This window comes from Protopterus annectens, chromosome 11.part0 (genome assembly GCF_019279795.1).
Source record: "Protopterus annectens isolate FY-2018-M chromosome 11.part0, PAN1.0, whole genome shotgun sequence".
Classification (NCBI taxonomy): Eukaryota; Metazoa; Chordata; order Ceratodontiformes; family Protopteridae; genus Protopterus; species Protopterus annectens.
The window spans coordinates 60,244,562-60,265,225 of record NC_056745.1 but is presented as its reverse complement, the minus strand read 5'-3'; the positions used below and the strand labels follow the sequence as shown (position 1 = coordinate 60,265,225).

Below are 20,664 nucleotides of genomic sequence, written 5' to 3'. Positions count from 1 at the left end.
AAAGCCTTCCATGTACCCAAACCATCTAGAGGTGAGCAGACTAGAAATACAGGCTTGGGTGCCAAGCCCTTCAGAGCTTTTATGTAAACAGACAGAGGGAGACAGAGTCATGAAAGGACAATGTTAGGAACAACAAAAAAATAAATGTCCACACCCTAGCATAAACAGCACACCAAAAACAAAGGGGATGGAGGCAGGGAGCGGCTACTACATCAGTGATCACTGGAACATCAATAGTCATGGTACGTTTACTTACACAACTGCACTATATTCATTATATTGATCACTGTGGTGGCTGCCTTAGGTATATGGGTAGATTACCCTAACTTACTACATTAGGGACATAGAAGGAGAAGGGTCCATGGGCTCCTGAAGAAAGGTCCTAGTATAGCTTGATATAAACCTAGAGAAGGAATCAATTTGTAATTTTATGTAAACATATATATAGAGGACCAAGCTGCTGCCTCCGGGATAGTTCCAGAAGCCTGATGTCCTGCTCACCAGGCTGAACAAGGTGAAGGTCACTGTGAGCTGCCTGTCAGGTGCTAGGATCTGCCACATAACACAAGCACTCAGGTCACTCCAAGGCAAGTACAAATATGACTCAGTCATTGTCCATGCTGGTGTGAATGACCTGAGATGTACCTCCCTGGACTACATGAAAAGAGACATAGAGGAGCTCTCTGAGCATGTAGCTCAGGCCGGTATGACCCTGACCTTGAGTAGCATCTTACCCTCACCAAGAATGATGCCACAATATGAAGACAAGATGATCAATTTCAACAATTGCCCAACAAAATGATGAAAGAACAAGCTCAAAACAAACCAAAACCAAAAACGAAGCTTGTTGGGGAAATCCAAATGAAGGTCAGAAACTCAAGAAATGTACTTTATTCGAAACAGACAATATTAACACCACAAATCACATACGTTTTTGACCCAGGTAACCAAAGTCTTCCTCAGAATTACTTAAAAACCAATTGTGTGCCTTTTTATACATAATCCAAGCTTAATTGTCCAATAAGAAACTTATAAAAGCTTTATAAAATACAATGTGCTGGTTAAAAACTTTAGTATTTTGCTCATATAACAAAAACCACATAAAACCATTATAATTCATAACATGTATACTAAAATATAATGAGTGTATTCAACAAATTTATTAAAATGTATATTTAAAATATGTATTATAAATAGGTGTGGTAAGTTATTTAATGGATAAATAATCAAATTAAATGGAGAAGTTCCAGCAATACAACCAGTGAATTGCTGTCCAACATTGCCACTTTGTGGCTAAAGTGTAAAATTTCATAGCTTGGCTGCACTGAGCTTGAGTACAGAGGAAATAGAAATTAAATCATTTAAACCTGGAGATTTGGTGGAGTCCAAAACTATTTGCCAGAATAATTCCCTATACTCAAATTTGGTCTCCCACATACCACCTCTTATCTCCTTAGGGACAATTTCCAACACAAAAAAAAAAGAAAAGGAAGCCTGAGCACATTTTAAAGTGTGTCTAAATAATGCATTTTTGTTATATTGTTTCCTGATGTCGTATAAATGCTCATAAATTCGGTTCTTCAGTTTTCTTTCTGTTTTGCCCACATAAAATGAGCTACAAAAATTACACGTGGCAATGTACACAACCCCTTGGGTGTTACAGTTGGAAAAACAGTCACTCACAATTTTTCTGTCCCTAGATGGGATGAGGATGTCTGTTTGATTAATAATGTGGGCACATTGTGAACATGCTCCACATTTAAAAGTACCGGGCCTACGTGATGAGCCATTGGGTTTTCTGGATCCATTAAACTCAAAGAACTGCTTGAAATTTTAATCCTTTCTATATGTAAATTTCAAAGTTTTGTCCTTAAATATGTCTAAATCAGAGAGTTCAACAAACTTGTTCCACTCCCTGGTAATAACTTCCTTTATGACTCCTGAATCCCCTGAATAATCAAATATAAAAGCTTCACCAGGGTGAATTTCAACAATTGGCTTAAGTATTGGTGTCATTCAAAGGGGATTCAATGCCTGTCAGCTTAGGATGACATGCTCAACAAGCCACGATGCTTCGCTAGGGACGGCTTGCACCTGTCACCCCTGGGCTTTTGGATATTGGCAAAGGCTCTTGCCACCCCCATAGTGCCTTTTTTAGGCAAGGATCAAAAGACAAACCCACCTCCATAGGTATCACAAGGGATAAGAAACTAAGAGTAATGCTACTCAACGCCAGAAGTCTAAACCTCAAGATGCACGCACTCGAAACTCTCCTTAGCATGGAGAACATCGATATCTGTGCAGTAACAGAAACCTGGTTCAAGGATCCCGAGAGCACCCCAGCACTACCAGGTTATACCTCATACCATGCTTTTCGGCCCCAAAACTTGGACTGAACCACAAAAGGAGGGGGAGTATCAATATTCGTCAAAGATACCCACACCTTCAGGTTGGTGGCACAGCACGAAGCATCAGAGACTATCCATCTGCAACTAACAGTGGGTAAAACTGCCTTCCAGTTTCTAGCCTGCTACAGACCACCCTCCCAAACCCAGGAACCCCACTCGGCCTTCCTGAGAACAATGGAAAATATGAAGGTCTCTCCAAACACCATTATATTGGGTGACTTCAACTACCCAAACATAGACTGGGAGCATTACTCTAGCTCCAACACCCTAGCCCAAAGGTTCCTAGAATTTATAAACTCAAATGCTATGGAACAACTTGTTACCACTCCCACAAGAGGGAAAAACATACTGGACCTGATCATCACCAACATGGGGGCTCTATGCTCCAGACCAGAAGTGTATCCCTCACTGGTAAGATCAGACCATAAACTAATCTCACTGGATATTCACATCCCGACCCCACCCCCTGCCCAGAAAACCACAGTGAAAACTTCTCTAAAGCAAATTTCACACTCCTCAAAACCAAGGTGGAATCCTTCAAAGCCCCCGGGCCTGTGGAAAATACGGCCCAGACCGCAGAATCCTTTATAAACACATTCTATGAACACCTTCAGGAATGCATGGATCATGCAATCCCAAATAAAACCAAGACCCAATCCTCCAAAGGCAGGTGTCCTGTCTGGTGGACCCCAGCCATAAACAAACTATACAATAGAAGGAGGAAGCTACTACATGACAGAGCAAAATCCCAAAAAGGGAAGGCATCTCTGATCAGTATCAGCAAAAAACTACGGGCACTCATAAAATCATCTGAGGCCAGCTTCGAGAGAAAAATTGCACAGGACACTAAGGATAATCACAAGGCTTTCTTTAGTTATGTTAGGAACCTGGGTGGGAATTCCCAGATATGCTCAGAATTAGTCCAAAATGGCAAAAAATACACCGAACCCACAGACATTGCCAACATCCTAGCTGGCAGGTTCAGTGCAAACTCCCCCCCCCTCCCCACCAAAAGAGCAAATATCTATCCCAGCAGAGTGCGACCCCCCTGACATCTCAGATGCTCAGGTAAGAGCCGCCCTCTCCAAAGCAAAAAACACAGCATCAATGGGACCAGACGGTGTCCCAGGCTGCGTCCTACATGAACCCCAAGAAGAGCTAAATCCAAACATAAAACTACTGTTCAATCTCAGCCTTCCTACAGGATATGTACCCAAAGAGTGGCGTACAGCAACAGTGGTCCCTCTCCACAAAGGTGGTGCCTCAATGGATCCTGGAAACTATCACCCCATAAGCCTGACTAGCTTGGTCTGCAAAGCTATGGAAAGGATCATCATGGACCTCATAAATAAAGATATTGGGGACCTACAGACACTGGATCCTACCCAGTTTGGCTTTGTTAAGTGCAGATCCTGCCTCTTAAACCTGGTCAATTTCTTTGAAACAGTCACCAAGGCCATTGACGAGGGAAGGTGGTCCACACAGCCTACCTGGACCTCGCAAAAGCCTTCGATACAATACCCCACTTGGGCATTACAGATAAGCTCACCAGCTTAAATATAAACCCCTATGTCACTAGATGGGTTGCAAACTGGCTCAAGGACAGAACCCACATGGTTAGAATTGCTGGAGCCATGTCAGACTCCAAACCAGTTACAAGTGGCATCCCACAAGGCTCAGTCCTGGGACCTCTCTTTTTCGGTATATATTTCTCGGAGGTACAGGCCAACACAGAAGGACTGTGGCTGACCAAGTTCACAGATGACTGCAAACTAGGTGCCATAATCGACTCTCCAGCCGACACAAGCATCCTACAAAAGGGCCTCATAGAAACAGACAACTGGTGCCAGAGCCATGGTCTCAAGCTAAACGCCAAAACGTGTATAGTCATTCCCTCTGGCAAAATCAAAGTGCCCACAAATTACCATGTAGGTGGTAATCCATTAAGTATGGAAGAAGTAATTAGGGGCCTGGGGACCCAAGTTGATAGCAATCTCTCATTTGAAAACCACGTGGCCAAAGTGGTTAGAAAAACATTTTATATAGCCCACCTAATCATGAAAGGATTCACATCTAGATCAGGGGAGGTCATCGTGCCTCTTTACTCATCCCTCATCAGGCCCATAATTGAGTACAATGCCCCTTTTGGGATGTACCTTACCAGACATCTGCAGCAACTGGAAAGACCCCAAAAGTACCTCACCAAGAGGATCAAAGGGCTCAAACAGATGCCATATGCTGCCCGGTTAAAGAAACTCCAGCTCTACTCAGTGGCATACCGCCTGCTCAGAGGCGATCTGTGCCTGACGTATAAAGCCATGTCCAACCTGGAATTAATGGACATGCTGCACCTCAGAAAATCCAAATCCCATCGAGCTACATGCTCAAGAGACTTGAACCTCAGCACTGAAATAAATAGGACATGCTGGAGGGACAGATTCATAACCCAGAGGCTCCCTTCACTCTGGAATAAAATCCCAGTCCAGGTTAGGCAGAGTCCCTCATTGACTCTCTTCAAGAGGAATCTTGATGAGTGGATGGGAGATCGTAGGTTTACCCCGGGTATCACTTCTGTGTCACTGTTAGACAGAGGCACAGTATACTAACCTCGAAAAAGGGCATAGCAAAATAAATTTAAAATGGGTGGTGAAAGCCAAATGCACTCTGGCTAGGCTTATAAATGCCCTAGGGCAGATAGCCTAGTATGAACCTATGAACCTATGAACCTATGAACCTAGAATTCAACCCTTTCCAAAACGTCATGAATGAAGCTATGACCCTGGTTGTGTGGCCATTGACCCTGCCTGGAATATACTTGTATGATGAGTATAACGAAAGATAATAGCCGTAGACAACCATTTTAGAAATGGTCTGTATTAACATATGTTGTTTCTTCCTTTTACTTTCATAAAAAATAAATAACTGATCTGAAGATCTGAAAAATATAGTTCAGTCAATATAGCTGTCTACTTGAGTTTTCAGTGGACACCCAAAGTATGGAGTAGCCTTTCTCCATCATTTTTAGGTTCAGGAAAAAAATGGGAAGATGGGTAGTTTGGTTTAGACTAAACTGGAACACCACTTTAGGCAAAAAAGAAGGAGAAGATCTCAAAGAAACCCTGTGTCTCTCAAATAATTAGATACGTCTGACTCCTCATAACAGCTTGCAACTACATGTTCTTCTTGAAGTGGACAGAGCAATCAGTCCAACTGATTTACATGTTAGGAACCTCAAATCAGCCAGATTAGCTGTTTCAAATGGAGCAAGTACTAACTTGTCAAACAGAAATTAAGATCCCAAGGATGGGCCACTGGTTTTCTTGGTGGCCTCTTATGCAAAATCCCTTTCAAAACACATTTACATGAGAATTCCTTGAAAGAGGAGGATACTTGGGAAGACAAGCTGAAATGGCCAAAAAATGAACCTTGACTGAGGGGTAAACAAGGCCACAGGATAGTAACTCACACAACTATTGTAAAAAAAGACAACAACTAGCCTTGGATGGGTGCTGGTTATATTGTTTGCAGCAACTAGAAAACATTTTCTGTTTGTTAATATGTGATTTTCTAGCTGGGCTTTCTTACCTCCACTAGTAGCTACTGCACATCCTCAGTCAACAGGTACCTAAAGGGATTAAGACCCTGTCATTCAATCACTTCAAATAGACTAGGATTGGGGTGTATCAAAAACCCATGATCTTGTGTGAGCAGATCCATTCTGTGTAGAGGTTTGTAGTAATTGCCGTTGTCAATTTCCAAAAGAACAGAGAACCACTGTTACCTGGGGCAGAAGACAGTCACCCTAATGACCTTGGGCAATTCCTTCTGAATCTTCAGAAGTACCTTGGATATCAGTGGAAGCGGCAGAAAGGCATACAGGAACATTCCTGTCCAAGGAAAACAAACGAAAAAGAAAAAAAAGAGGCATCCATCTTCTAGGTCTTCTTGCATGCAGTCCTGAAGCAGAAAACTGGCAGTTGCTTGCTCAAACAGGAGACAAAGAGATCCACTTGAGGAATTCCCCACCATGGATCAGATCTTGGAAGGCCCCCCTGATCTAGATTCCATGTGTGGTGGTCTGCCCTTGTCCTGCTTAGCGTGTCTGCCACATAAATTTGCTCTAACAGAATGAAGGATGCCTGCAGAGTGAGATTGTGCTGTGAAGCTATAGGCCAAACTAACATGGCTAGTCTGCAAAGAGGATACAACCTGGTTCCCCCTTGCTTGTGAATGTACCACATGTCTGTGGTATTGTCTGTAACAACTTTAAGAGGTCCCAGGGATCAAAGATGATTCAAAGAGTTGAGGGCCTTGATCAGGGCAAGTATCGCTTTTATTTTATGTGCTTCCATCTGTCTTTTGAGTCCAACACATCTTATAATTGTATCCCTTCTGAAATTGCTCACTAAGCAAAGTCAAGGTGTTAGTGGTGACTGACTGCTTTAGAACAAGGATAGACAAGGGGAGACCCTGGTTTAGGGATATTTGTTGTCTCCAGCAAGTGATTTATCTTCTGATAAACCCTAGCACTGGAATTTCAAAAGGAAAGGATGCTAGTGCTAAGACCAATGAGACTTCAGATACCACTGTACCTTTCTCATGTGGAGTCTTGCCAGGGCTATCATGAGAATCATGGATGTCATGAGACACAAAACCCTGAGGCATTTCCTCATAGTAACTGAAGTCAGAGTGGAAAACCTTGGAAATAGATCTAGATATAGATCTACATTTCCCTGTGGAAGAAAAGCTCTTTGAACTGAGGTGTCTAGATGACACACAAAGAACACAATCCTGTGTGAAGGAATCACAATGGACTGTTGAATGTCCTCTTGGAATCCCAGTTTCTGTAAGAGATCTCTCACCCAAGTGTCAGATTCCTGACACTTTGAAAAAGACTGAAAAGATAAGCAAGTTGTCTAAATATGGAAAAATGTGAATACCATGCAGCCCTCAGTGAGTTATAACTGGAACTAGACACTTTGTGAACACTCTTGGTTCAGCGGGCAGTCCAAAGGGTCAGGCACAGGCTGGATACTGTGATCCAGAAACACAAACGCTTAAGACTCATCTGAAGTCAGGATGAATAGGGATTTGATAATAATCACCTTTTAAATCTAGTATTAGCAGGAAATTTAAATGAGGAAAGAGAGGTAACAGGTTGTGAAGCGACAATATTTTAAACATGGGCACTATCCCAAACAGGTTTAGGAAAGAAAGATCTAGAATTGATCTCCAAGCATTTCATTTCTTTGATACTCAAAACATCACTGAACAAAAACCCTTCCTAACGTGGGAAGATGAAACTATTTCTATCACTCCAAAGGACAGCATGTGATGAAGGGCAAAAGGATATAAATGTCTGGTCTGGTGGATGAAGAATTAAAACAAGGGATGTCCTCTCACTGCCATCTGTAACCTTGATGAATGATCTCCAGACATTATTTGTCTGTTTCCAAATTGAAAGGTGAAGATTCAGACATTCCAGAAGGAAAAAGGGACTGCCAGGTTGAGAGGAAGGCAGGGAGGGATAGAGTCTCTTAAACAGTCATTCTGATTTGTTGGACTGTCCTTGGTTTTTTGGGGAGTTCCTGAATTATTTTTGTAAACCCCTTGCCATGTCTTCTTAAATGTCTGTTTACTTGCCCATTTTTGAGACTGTTTGTTTTATTTTTTTGTCAAAATTGGAAGAGGGGTTAAAGAATCTCTTAGAAACTTTGGAAAAGGAGGGCTGAAAAAAGTCAATTCCTTGTATCAACTTAACCCCTTCATCTCACTTCTTGATACCCTCTGCAGCAGAGGAAACAAAAAGTAAATCTCTATCCAACGGAGAATTTAAAGTATCATCTTCACATAATCTGGGAGGTTCTGAGAATGCAGCTAGGCCAACCTCCTCAAAACAGTACCGGTAGCCATAACCCTGGAAGAATTATCAACTGAGTCATATACACACTCTGTAAATAATGAGTTGTGATTTGAACAATGGAAGAAACTGAATTATTTAAAGCAGATGTTTCCTAAAAAGAAGAAACTGCAGACAAAACATTCTTCATACTTTAATTAGTCAGAATAAATTTTAACACACAAGCCTAACAATTCAAAATTCAAAAAATCAAAGTTGCAGAAGCAATTACTTTTTTCCCCATACTTATCAATATCTTCCGATCCTTGCAAAAAGACTAGGACTGGAATTAGCCTAATGTTTAGCAGTAGTGGCATTAAATAAAGCTGTAGCTGCTGGGTCAGGTTTGAGAAGAATGTAAAAAAATTAAAAAGATTGAGGAACTTTATACATTCTACCTGCCTTTTAAATGGTAGTAGGCCAACCATCAGGAATGGCAGACAGTGACGTGCATATACTCCATAGTTGACAGAAGTGGAGGAATGGGTGAAGATTCTGGAAATTCCTTCTGTAACAGCTCAAAGTATTTTATGAGGGACTGAGAAACCTCATTGTTCTCCCACTGAAAACACTGGCACATTCAAGAAATAGACTCAGAGAAAGAGAATCCTCCATTGGAAGAATCAGAAACTTAGCTATCCTTTGAGTGTGAATCAGAAAATTTAAGAGAAACCCCTGTATCTGTTTCTTCATCTTCCTGTTCAAATTCAAAATCTTGAATCTCTTCAAGAAAAGAGGTGTCACTCATTGTTTTATCAGAAATCACCTTACGAGAAGGATCAATAGCCTAAATTAAACCCTGAGCCGGATCCAATAAACCACTCCTGTCTAAGGAAATTTGAGGTGGATGAAATACATGTTTAGTTTTCTGTTTAGTTTTTTACAGGAAAAATGGGGCCGACCATGTTGCTAATTGCAGCAACAACTTTCCCAGGGATCAGCATAGCATTCTGACTGAGCTGGAAAGCCTCCTCTATTTCCACTCCCAGAATCAACAACAGTGTCTCTCACTTGCAACCTGAAGGTAACCCAACACCCACAGAGAATGTGGCTTACCCATGTTTCATAGTTGCTGTAGGTCCATCCTGTATACACATGCACACACACACACACACACACACACACACACACACACACACACACACACACACACACCTATATATATATATATATATATATATATATATATATATATAGGGTCTATATTAGCATATCGAATGGACTAAATAGCGAAAGCTATTTAGTCAATCCGATACTGTCGAAATGGCAAAATAGCAAAGACACAGAACATCAAATTTTTTCCCAGGAAAAAAAATTTGGTGGGCCGTCTTCGGGACTTTGCCATTTCCTCCACTATGGTGCAATCTCGGAGTTGGTATATTCAAGTAGGGGGTGTGGTGAGCGAAGCCCCCCACTTATCTTTGTGTTTAAGTGTTTTTATTTTATTTTTTTATTTTTTTTGCGGTGCAGCAAATGTTTTCCCTGGGAAAAAATTTGTTCTTCCATGTGGTCGATATTTTGTGGTTTAGACATTATTGGTATGATGAAATAGCATTCACTAGATGCTGTATATATATATATATATATATATATATATATATATATATATTTATATATATGCAGAGGCATCTGAGGTAAAAGATGAATGGTCTGAGGAACAAGTTATGGCCACAGTAGAGTCACCCACCTTTGACTGAGGCAAACTGCTAGACTGCTTTGGTGACAAAGGCTGTTTGATCAACGTTTGCTTTTTTTGTGGTAGGAAGAAGTACTGACCATAGGACCGGCAGTTTCTTCCATAGTTAAGCTGAAAGAGGTGCCTGTTTCCAGTTTCATAGATAGATTAGGTTTGAAGATTAGTATTAGGCTAACAGCCCTTGCAAGCCATTTTAAGCCTAGCCAATTATCCCTTGTGAGACTCAAACTCTGCACCTTGTGTTTGTAAGGCAAACACCTTAACCATAAGGCCACCCTCACAACCCCTTGTAAAACAAGCAGCAAAAGCTAGTAAAATGTAAAGTCTTTAAAAGTCACTGTTTTCATACAGAGACAATGTAAAAAGCACCTTAAAACACTCTGCCAGTCAAAAAAGTAAAATAAACACGATTTATCCACAGACAAAATAACTTTCAATTACTTTAAGCAACTTTTACACTGACAAGAAAAAAGTGCACTCCCATTTAAAAAGTACAGTTAAGTCTCCTATAAGTCTGTTAAAAGGCAAACCGCTAGCTTAAAAATACCTTTCTTAAACAAGAAAGTATAATAAAACAACAATATTTTAATGTGGAATGTTCTTCCCCAAAAGGAATTTATCATTCACAGCAAAGAAACAAGACAAGCTGACCCTCAATCCACAAAAGCTCACAGAGGAGCACTTTCTTCATTGGCAGGAAAGCTCTGAAAAACTGAAGCTTTGTAAACTGACTGGCTGTTATATATTATACAGGACATAACCCATATAGCTGAGACTACTGCAGCAATGATCAATATGATGAATACTGTGGATTTAAATAGTCTCCAAAAGAGAGGCATAACTTCTGGAATAAAACATAAAACTGTAGTTATAGTGCTGCCATCCACTTTTGGACATATCATGAGGCACCTTAACCTATTCTTGTCCTTGGACTCTTGTCATCTATGCAAAGCTAAAATAATGCAAACATACACATATTTACATAATGAGCAAACATATGCATATTTATAAACCAAAAATACGACAAAACCAATACCAAAATCAAAAACCAAAAGAAAGTATTGGCCCCCAATGGTCAATAAAGGATCCAAGGTAAGGAATACAACCACGACTTAGCATAACACACTTTAATTCCACACTTTCGTCTTAAGACGAAAGCGTGGGATATGCATATTTAGTTTTTATCACTTAGATTTCATTGTTTAGCATTTTGCATCATTTTTAACCTGATGTCTTTAAATGTCAATTACCATGGGTGTCACATGACTGCTTCTTTATATAGGTGTGTGTGTGTGTGTGTGTGTGTGTGTGTGTGTGTGTGTGTGTGTGTGTGTGTGTGTGTGTGTGTGTGTGTGTGTGTGTGTGTGTGTGTGTGTGTGTGTGTGTGTGTGTGTGTGTGTGCACGTGCGCTTGCAATTTGTAGTCAGTTCTAAAGAAGTATTTAACCTAAACCCTAAACTTTTGAATACAATTGAAATTTGTTTCTACCAATTCCTGCTTGTGGTCCTAGCATGACTTTTTCTCTTTGGTTCCAGAATATTAAATGTTTGTACTGCTGGTAGAAGCTATTGCATAGGTATATGATCACAGAATGCTAGCATTACTTTCTGGGTGGTCACAGTACAGTGGGGAGTGGGAATTTCCCTTTCCCCACTGTTATGTCAACGGTGAGCTGACATATATAAGTAGCAGAGGGTGTAGGGGGCGCAGAGGGCTTGCCCTGAATCCAAACAAAGGTCTATGTTACATCGTCAAAAGGTCATCAAATACTTTTTCATCAACACATAAATATAGAACTGCCAAAACTCTGAACGGCCACTTCAGCAAATTTTTTTCCCAGTTTGGCCTTTTTGCAGTTTGATGTTTGTGTGTCGATGAAAAGGTGTTCAATGAAAATGTCTTTCGACAATGTAATATAGACCCTCCAATTTTTTCTTAGTTTTTTTTTTTTGATAGTTTGAGTTTTGGTTTTTGGAGACTGATCATTTTAGTTCGATAAATGTTTGTGTCAGTCATATAATGTATACCTATATATATATATATATATATATATATATATATATATATACAAATATATATATATATATATATATATATATATATATATATATATATATAAATATATATATATATATATATATATATAGATCTTCATTTAGCAGACTCCTTTTTTCATCTGAACCTAAAGTTTCTCACACTAACGTGGACAATTACTACCTCCAATAATCAGTCTGCAACCTACTGATGTATGTCTGCTTGTTTTCTTTTTTTCCCTGTGGCCAAAAACTATTAAGCTACTATTTAAATTGTTTACTATTGTAGTCTGCTCATCTCTGATACACTATCTAGCTACCAAGATTGTCTCTCTTTATTTTTCTACCTTATCAATCACTTTCTCCCTCTTTTTCCCCTCTATGCAATTTACACCTTCCATTATGTTTTTAGCTTATCTGCTGCCAGTATTGTCACAGCATGGTCTAACATTATATCCTGAATGTCCAGTTCTATTCTAACCCCACTGTACTCAAAGCAAGCATCTCCCTTCCTCTCTGATTGTTCTTCTGTGAGGTCAGTAGACTTGCAGCTTATTTTTCTGTCGCAGCCTACTCAAACACTCTACTGCCCTATACACTGCCACTCTTACACACAAACATTTCTAAAATTAATTTACCTTACAAACTGATTTTTTTACCTGCTGTTCATATCTTGGTTCTACCCCACTCTGTTCACACTTGCTATGTTCAGGCTCACTCTGCTCCTCTACCCTAACCCCATTCCCACCCACCCCTACTTCAATTAAATTTATACTTTCAAAAGCTCCTCCTCTAATTACTCCATGATCAATCCCAATCCATCTCCAATTTTCTATTAACAATCCTCCACCTAGCAATCCTAGCTCTTACAAGACACAGTATTTAGATAATAGCCACATATCTCTAGTCCCACACATCCACACTTTTCAATCTTTCTTCATACACCAACTTAATCTTTCTTCTTTATTATTCCTTTATCTTAAACACCACGTCACAACTAAAAATTATTACTAGCCTCACCATATTTGTGTCTGCAGCCCTAATACTAATAACACATATCACTTTCCTCAAACATTCACAAATCAATTTAGCCCTAACGTAACCCACTCTTCTGACTCACTATGAAAAACATACCAATAGCTTTTCAAAAATATTGCCTAGTCTAATTGAGACAAACATTCTACACTTTTCTAAGTGAAAAATTCTATCCTCCTCCATAGAATCCCTTTCACAATTTTATCATACCTTGCTTTTGTGTAAAACACTCACCTACAACAACCAATACTGGTGACATCCATCCCAGTCCTAAACCCCTTCACCACTTCTCTTATCCCCAGTGTCCTCTCTCAAAAAATCTGTTACTAGTCACCCTAAGCATATGTAGCTTTTGCAAAAAAAAAAAAACTGAATTTCATTCCTGGCTAACCCAATGCTGCCCAGATATATTAGCTGTTTCTGAAACATTGTTAAAACTGCACATCAAAGACACTGAAATTCTGCCACCAGGGTTTAACATTCTAAGAACTGATAAAATCAATAAGAAAGCTGGAGGAATAGTCTTAATTTACTCTAGTACATATACAATTCTACCTTTCTCCAAACCAATTTGCACATTTAGTAATGATGAAATTCACTGCATCATTAAAGGTAAACAACACTAAACAACTTTGTATTACAGTAGTTTACATACCCCCAGGCCAAAACATTCCTATACTTGAAGACATTCTTTCCTGGATGTCAGAAAACATCTCCAATGAAACATTAATCATGGGAGATGTCAATATCAATTGGCAAACTAATCCACTAACTCACCAGCAAACAGACTAAACCTCTGTAGCTTTGCACAACTCATTACCACCCCCCACCAGAATACAGAATAGTAGTAACCTTGGTTCTAACCTTGACCGGATCCTTGACTCTTACCACCATAAGTATTCAAATACACTTCCTAATTTCTAAAGTGACCACCTACCCTCATGCACATATAGAACCACCCTCCAAAAGCGACAGCTTTAATAGTATATTAAAATAAAATCAACTGGTCCACACTAAAAATGTTACCCCTAGACATTGCTGTCATCTATTTCAATAAACTATTTTAGACAATGTTAACAACCTAGCCCCTTTCAGGACAAAAAGAACAAAAGTAAACTATGCACCCTAGTTAACCAAATCCACTAAACAAATATTTCAAATCAGACATAAAGCTTAGAAAGACTGGAAAAACAATAAAAACGATACACATTTTCAAATCTACAGGCAGCTATGAAGCAAAGCAAAAAATCAGTAAATGCTGAAAAAAAAAATTACACAACTAACAAACCACAAAACCAGTTCAAAACATTTTTGGAAAACCATCTCCTCACTTCTTACCTCTAGGTCCACACAAAATCTATCACCAACCACAGACAAAACACCAACTGAAATCGCTAATATGTTTAATACCCGTTTTACAGACAGCAGAGCCAAATTAGTCACAGACTCTAACGTTATCACAAATGCTAACTCCACAAATAATATCATTCCGCTCCTCTCCCAAACATCCACTAAAGACAACACAACCTCTTCTCTCCCTTGCCAAAATATAACACCTAACACTCAATCTCTTCCCTTCTCTCTATAACCTGTATCCACTACATTAATACATAAATTTCTTCTCAAACTGAAACCTTCTTCTTCTTCCTTGGATGATCTCCCATCAGAATATTAAAACTTGCTGCTGAATCTATTGCTTATCCTGTTAGTATACTTATCATTCAATCCATCAATGAATCCAAAATCACAAACCTATGTAAGCAATCTATAATAACCCTTCTTCATAAAGAACGTAAATCAAATGAACTAACAAACTACAGACCCATCTCTATATTATCCCATCTATCAGAACTACTTGAAAAGTGTGCACACTTGCAATTGCTAAACTGCCTTATCCATAACAACCTTCTAATACCCACTCAACATGGATTTAGGCCTGCAGGCAGCTCAACAATTGTTCTCATCTCCTTTACTGATATAGTAAACAAAGCCAGGGACTCCAGACAGTTAACCTCTGTAATACTACTAGATCTGTCAAAGGCCTTTGACACAGTATCACATGACAAGCTTCAATCTCAAAAGAATCTTGGCTAAATGAAGCAAAGTTACTACTTAACTGTAGCAAAATAAAACTTCTAGATTTTACTCCCAAAACATTCTCATCTGAATTTAAAATTTACTCCCAAAACAAATCACAGATTGAAGTTGTAACATATGCTAAGCCACTAGATATCATCATAGGCAATAAACTCACATTTGAAAAACACATACACAACGCTATTAAACAAAAAAAAAAAGCACATCAAATTTGGAACACTCTACAGACATCAAAACTTCATGAATCCTTCTTCCAAATAAATGCTAGCCAATGCCTACTTAATCACCTCTTTACTAAATGGAGTTCCTACTTTCATCAACTTGCGCTTGTCTCTACAAAATAAACTTCAGTCATGCTACTACAAGATCACCAAATTTGCCACAGGTTTATCATACTGCTCCCACCATGGCAAAGGTATTACAGAGATAAACTGGGTTGAACCCCCCCCCCCATCTTGACTACCTGCAACTATCTATCATACATAAAATAATATACAAACCAGATTCCTCTCCCACATTAAAATCTACTCTGTACAGCTACATTCCTACCAGAACTCTCTGTTCACTAGACAAGCAACTAATAAGTGTACACAAAAATAAAAGAAGAGCCAGCCAGTGTATTTATTCCTATGCTATAGCTAAACTAAGGAACACTTTACCGGAATGAATTACTAGTATACATAATTCCAAGAAATTCAAGATTAGACTAAAAAAACACCTTCTTAACTCTCACACCTGCTTATGCTCTAAAACAAATATATATAACCCACACCTCTCCCTCTTAACCTCTCATAGTCATCTTTATTCCATTTACTCCATCACCCAACTATGCCTCTTTTCTTTTTACTCACTCACCTGCAACTACTTCCCACATACTTCTTATCCCTTGCTACCCCCTACCTCTTATCTTAAAACTCCCCCCTAGTTTCCTGCTGATGTATTCCTTAACTCATCTCTTAAACATCCAATACCTTATCCTTACTTTCTCCTCTAACAGTCCACCTCATTATCACTGTTAATGTCCTATAATGTAAACCACCTTTACCTTCTCCAATTACTATCAAACGCTTACCAAATTACTTACTCTTGAATCTGATTATAATCTGCTACAGAATGTATTTTTACATGTTTTTAGGTTCATAGGTTCATAGGTTCATACTAGGCTATCTGCCCTGGGGCAATTATAAGCCTAGCCCGATTCTGTATGGCTTACGCCACCCCTTGATTTGAGTATACTGTGCCCTTTTTAAGGTTTAGTTTACTGTGCCTCTGTCTAATAGTGACACGGGAGTAATCCCTGGGACAAACCTACGATCCCCCATCCAACTATCGAGATTCTTCTTGAAGAGATTCAGTGAGGTGCTCTGCCTCACATGAACTGGAATTCTATTCCAGAGTGAAGGGAGCCTCTGGGTTATGAACCTGTCCCTCCAGCAAGTTCTATTTATTTCTGTGCTGAGGTTCAAGTCCCTTGAGCGTGTGGCTCTAAGGGATTTAGATTTACTGAGGTGGAGCATGTCCATTAATTCTGGATTTGACATAGCTTTGTATGTCAGGCATAGATCGCCTCGAAGTAGGTGGTATGCAACTGAGTAGAGCTGGAGTTTTTTAACCGAGCAGCATATGGCATCTGTTTGAGACCCTTGATCCTCTTGGTGAGATACTTTTGGGGTCTTTCTAATTGCTGCAGGTGTCGGGTAAGGTACATCCCAAAAGGGCATTGTATTCTATGATGGGCCTGATGAGAGATGAATAAAGGGGCACAATTACCTCTCTTGATCTAGATGTGAAACCCTTCGTGATGAGGTGGGCTATGTAGAACGTCTTTCTAACCACTTTGGCAATGTGGTTTTCAAAGGAGAGATTGCTATCAACTTGGGTCCCCAGGTCCCTAATAACTTTCTCTGTACTTAATGGGTTTCCGCCTATGTGGTAATTTGTGGGCACATTGTTTTTGTCAAAGGGTATGACTATACATTTTTTGGCATTTAGCTTTAAACCATGGTGCTGGCACCAGTTATCTGTCTCTGTGAGACCTTTTTGAAGGATGTTTGTGTCAGCTGGAGAGTTGATTATGGCGCCCAGTTTGCAGTCGTCTGCGAACTTGCTGAGCCATAGTCCTCCCACGTTTGCCTGTACCTTGGAAAACTATATACCGAACAAGAGTGGTCCCAGGACAGAACCCTGTGGGATGCCACTTGTGACCGGTTTCGAGTCTGACATGGCTCCAGCAACTCTCACTCTGTGGGTTCTGTCTTTGAGCCAGTTTGCGACCCATCTTGTGACATAGGGGTTTATATTTAAGCTGGATAGCTTATCTATGATGCCCGAGTGGGGTATTGTGTCAAATGCCTTTGCAAGGTCCAGATAGGCTGTGTGGACTACCTTCCCTTCATCTATGGCTTTGGTGACTGTTTCAAAGAAGTCAACCAGGTTCAAAAGGCAGGATCTGCTCTCGACAAAGCCGAACTGGGTAGGATCTAGTGTCTGTAGGTCCCCAATGTCTTTGTTTATGAGCTCCATGATGATCATCTCCATAGCCTTGCAGACTAAGCTAGTCAGGCTTATGAGGCGATAGTTTCCAGGGTCCGTAGAGGCTCCACCTTTGTGGAGTGGGACCACTGTTGCTGTACGCCATTCTGTGGGCACATATCCTGTAGGGAGGCTGAGATTGTATAGCTGTTTTATTTGAGGGATTAGTTCCTCTTGGAGTTCATGTAGGACGCAACCTGGGATGCCATCTGGTCCCATGGAAGCAGTGTTTTTTGCTTTGGAGAGGGCAGCCTTCACCTGAGCATCAGAGATGTTTGGGAGGCAGCCCTCTGCCGGGATAGATACTTGCTCTTTTGGGGAGGAGGGGGTGAAGAAGTTTGCACTGAACCTGTCTGCCAGGATATTGGCAATGTCTGTGGGTTCAGTGTATTTTTGTCATTTAGAATCAACTCAGAACAAGTCTGGGAGTTGCATCCCAGGTTTCTAACATAACTGAAAAAAGCCTTATGATTGTCTTTGGTGTCCTGTGCAATTTTTCTCTCGAAGCTGGCCTTGGAGGATTTTATGAGGGATTGTAATTTTTTGCTAGTACTGATCAGAGATGCCTTCCCTATTAGGGATTTTGCTCTATCATGTAGTAGCTTCCTCCTTCTGTTGTACAGTTTATTTATGGTAGGGGTCCACCAGACTGGACGCCTGCCTTTGGATGATTGGGTCTTGGTTTTGTTTGGGATAGCATGATCCATGCATTCCTGGAGATGTCCGTAGAATGCGTTTATATAGGATTCTGCAGTTTGGGCCATAGTTTCCACTGGCCCTGGGGCTTTGAAGGATTCCACTTTGGTTTTGAGAAGTGAGAAGTTTGCTTTTGAGAAGTTTTTCACTGTGGTTTTCTGGGCTAGGGGTGGTGTCGGGATGTGGACATCCAGTGAAATGAATTTATGGTCTGATCTTACCAATGAGGGATATACTTCTGGTGTGGAGCATAGAGTCCCCATTTTGGTAATGATCAGGTCTAGTATGTTGTCCCCTCTTGTGGGAGTGGTGACTAGTTGTTCCATAGCATTTGAGTTTATAATTTCCAGGAACCTTTGGGCTAAGGTGCTGGGGCTTGAGTAGTGCTCCCAGTCAATGTTTGGGTAGTTGAAGTCGCCCAATATAATGGTGTTTGGAGAGATCTTCATGTTCTCCAATGTTTTCAGGAAAACCGAGTGGGATTCCTGACTTTGAGAGGGTGGTCTGTAGGATGCTATAAACTGAAAAGCAGTCTTGCCACTGTTAGTTGCACGTGGATGGTCTCCGATACTTCGTGTAATGCCACTAACCTGGAGGTGTGGATATCCTTGATAAATATGGAAACTCCCCCTCCTTTTGTGGTTCGGTCCGGGTTTTGGGGCTGAAAAGCATGATATGAGGTATAGCCTGGTAGTGCTGGGGTGCTCTCTGGAGCCTTGAACCAGGTTTCTGTCACTGCACAGATATTGATGTTCTCCATACTGAGGAGAGCTTTGAGTGCGTGCATCTTGAGGTTAAGACTTCTGGCATTTAGCAGCATTACCCTTAGTTTCTTGTTCATTTATATTTGTTAAACAGATCACAACTCTTATTGTAAGTGCTGTTTTAGCACCTCCTTCGTAACTCATGTACAAATTATCGTTACAATTTTTGTAATTCTACATAGGGTTTTCTTTATATATGTAATATTTTCACTATGTTAAATGTTATTATTAATTATATAACGACCCCTATTAATATTCCAAAATGTGCACGCTGATTTGTCAGCATGCCCGTAGTAAATCAAACTTATACTAATGGAAAAAGGTCCGGTCACCAGGACTTTGTCCATTTGTATAAGTCTTTTTTTTTGTGTGTTGGACAGCAATAGAGAATGGAAGAGCTCCGTTGCTGTTATCTCGCTATGTTAAACTCGTTTAACATAGCGAGACAGCTTTAAAAAAAGCAATGGAGAAAGGAAGATCTCTGTTGCTTTTTTTAAGATATCTCGCTATGTTAAACTCTTTTAACATAGCGAGACACCTTTTAAATAGCAACTAAGAGCTTCCTTTCTCCATCACTTCCACACACAGCTCTGATGTACTGCGTAAACATACACATGCGCAGTACAACAGAACTGCCGCAGAATACTGGACAGCTGCGGAAGGGCAGCAAGGAGGCATTATACAATGCCATTATTTAAGAAAAGTAAGTATTTTTTTTTCTTAAATAATGTCATTGCATAATAGCAATAACCCACTTCTGGGTGTGGGTAATGCTGGATTTACCCACGGTTGTCTTTGTTTGGCCACTCAGGCTTCGCCCTCATGATGAAACCACGCCAACCGTGGGTAAATCCAGCATTACCCACACCCAGACGTGGGTTATTGCTTAAACATTACTGGAGCTTTTCGCCCTGGGCTTCTGATGAAAATGGGGTTTCTGACCCAGTTGGACTTTCCCAGTTACCAAATGTCAATAAATAAATAAATAAATGGATTTATGTAGGTTTGTTCAACATCTCTAATACTGACATGCATAATTTCAACATCAAATGATCAACATTATGCATGTCGACACACCGCTGCTCATACACAGAGAATGAATCTCAACACATGCAAAAAATTTTAAACAAAAGTTGAAAGAAAACATCTTTTTTGTAGGAGGACAATTCCCCATTCACCCACATGAGGGGTCTATGCTCCCATGCTCTGCTAATTTTATATACTAACTCTGGGACTGCACAATTCTCGGGTAAAGGGGAAATTTACCATACCCAAAAACTGTCCAATCTGCTACTTTTGCAACAAGTGTCAGCCATCTGTTTGGTTGACCAAATTCTGTCAGTTAAACAAATGTTAACCAAATAATGTACACACACAGACACACAGGCGTATATTATCCACTTAATGAAAGTATAAATAAACATGGAAATTAAACTAAACAGAAACAGCCATGCACTCTTGAAACCAGTATAAGTAGTGAAAGCTTTTTGTCAGTGATTTTTCC

General features: G+C 40.1%; 1 protein-coding gene across 2 annotated transcripts in view; it reads right to left on the bottom strand.

Moving 5' to 3' along the window:
* CNTN1 (contactin 1) overlaps positions 1-20,664 on the bottom strand; it is a 1,190,489-nt gene that overhangs the window by 186,066 nt on the left and 983,759 nt on the right. The window lies entirely within an intron of this gene.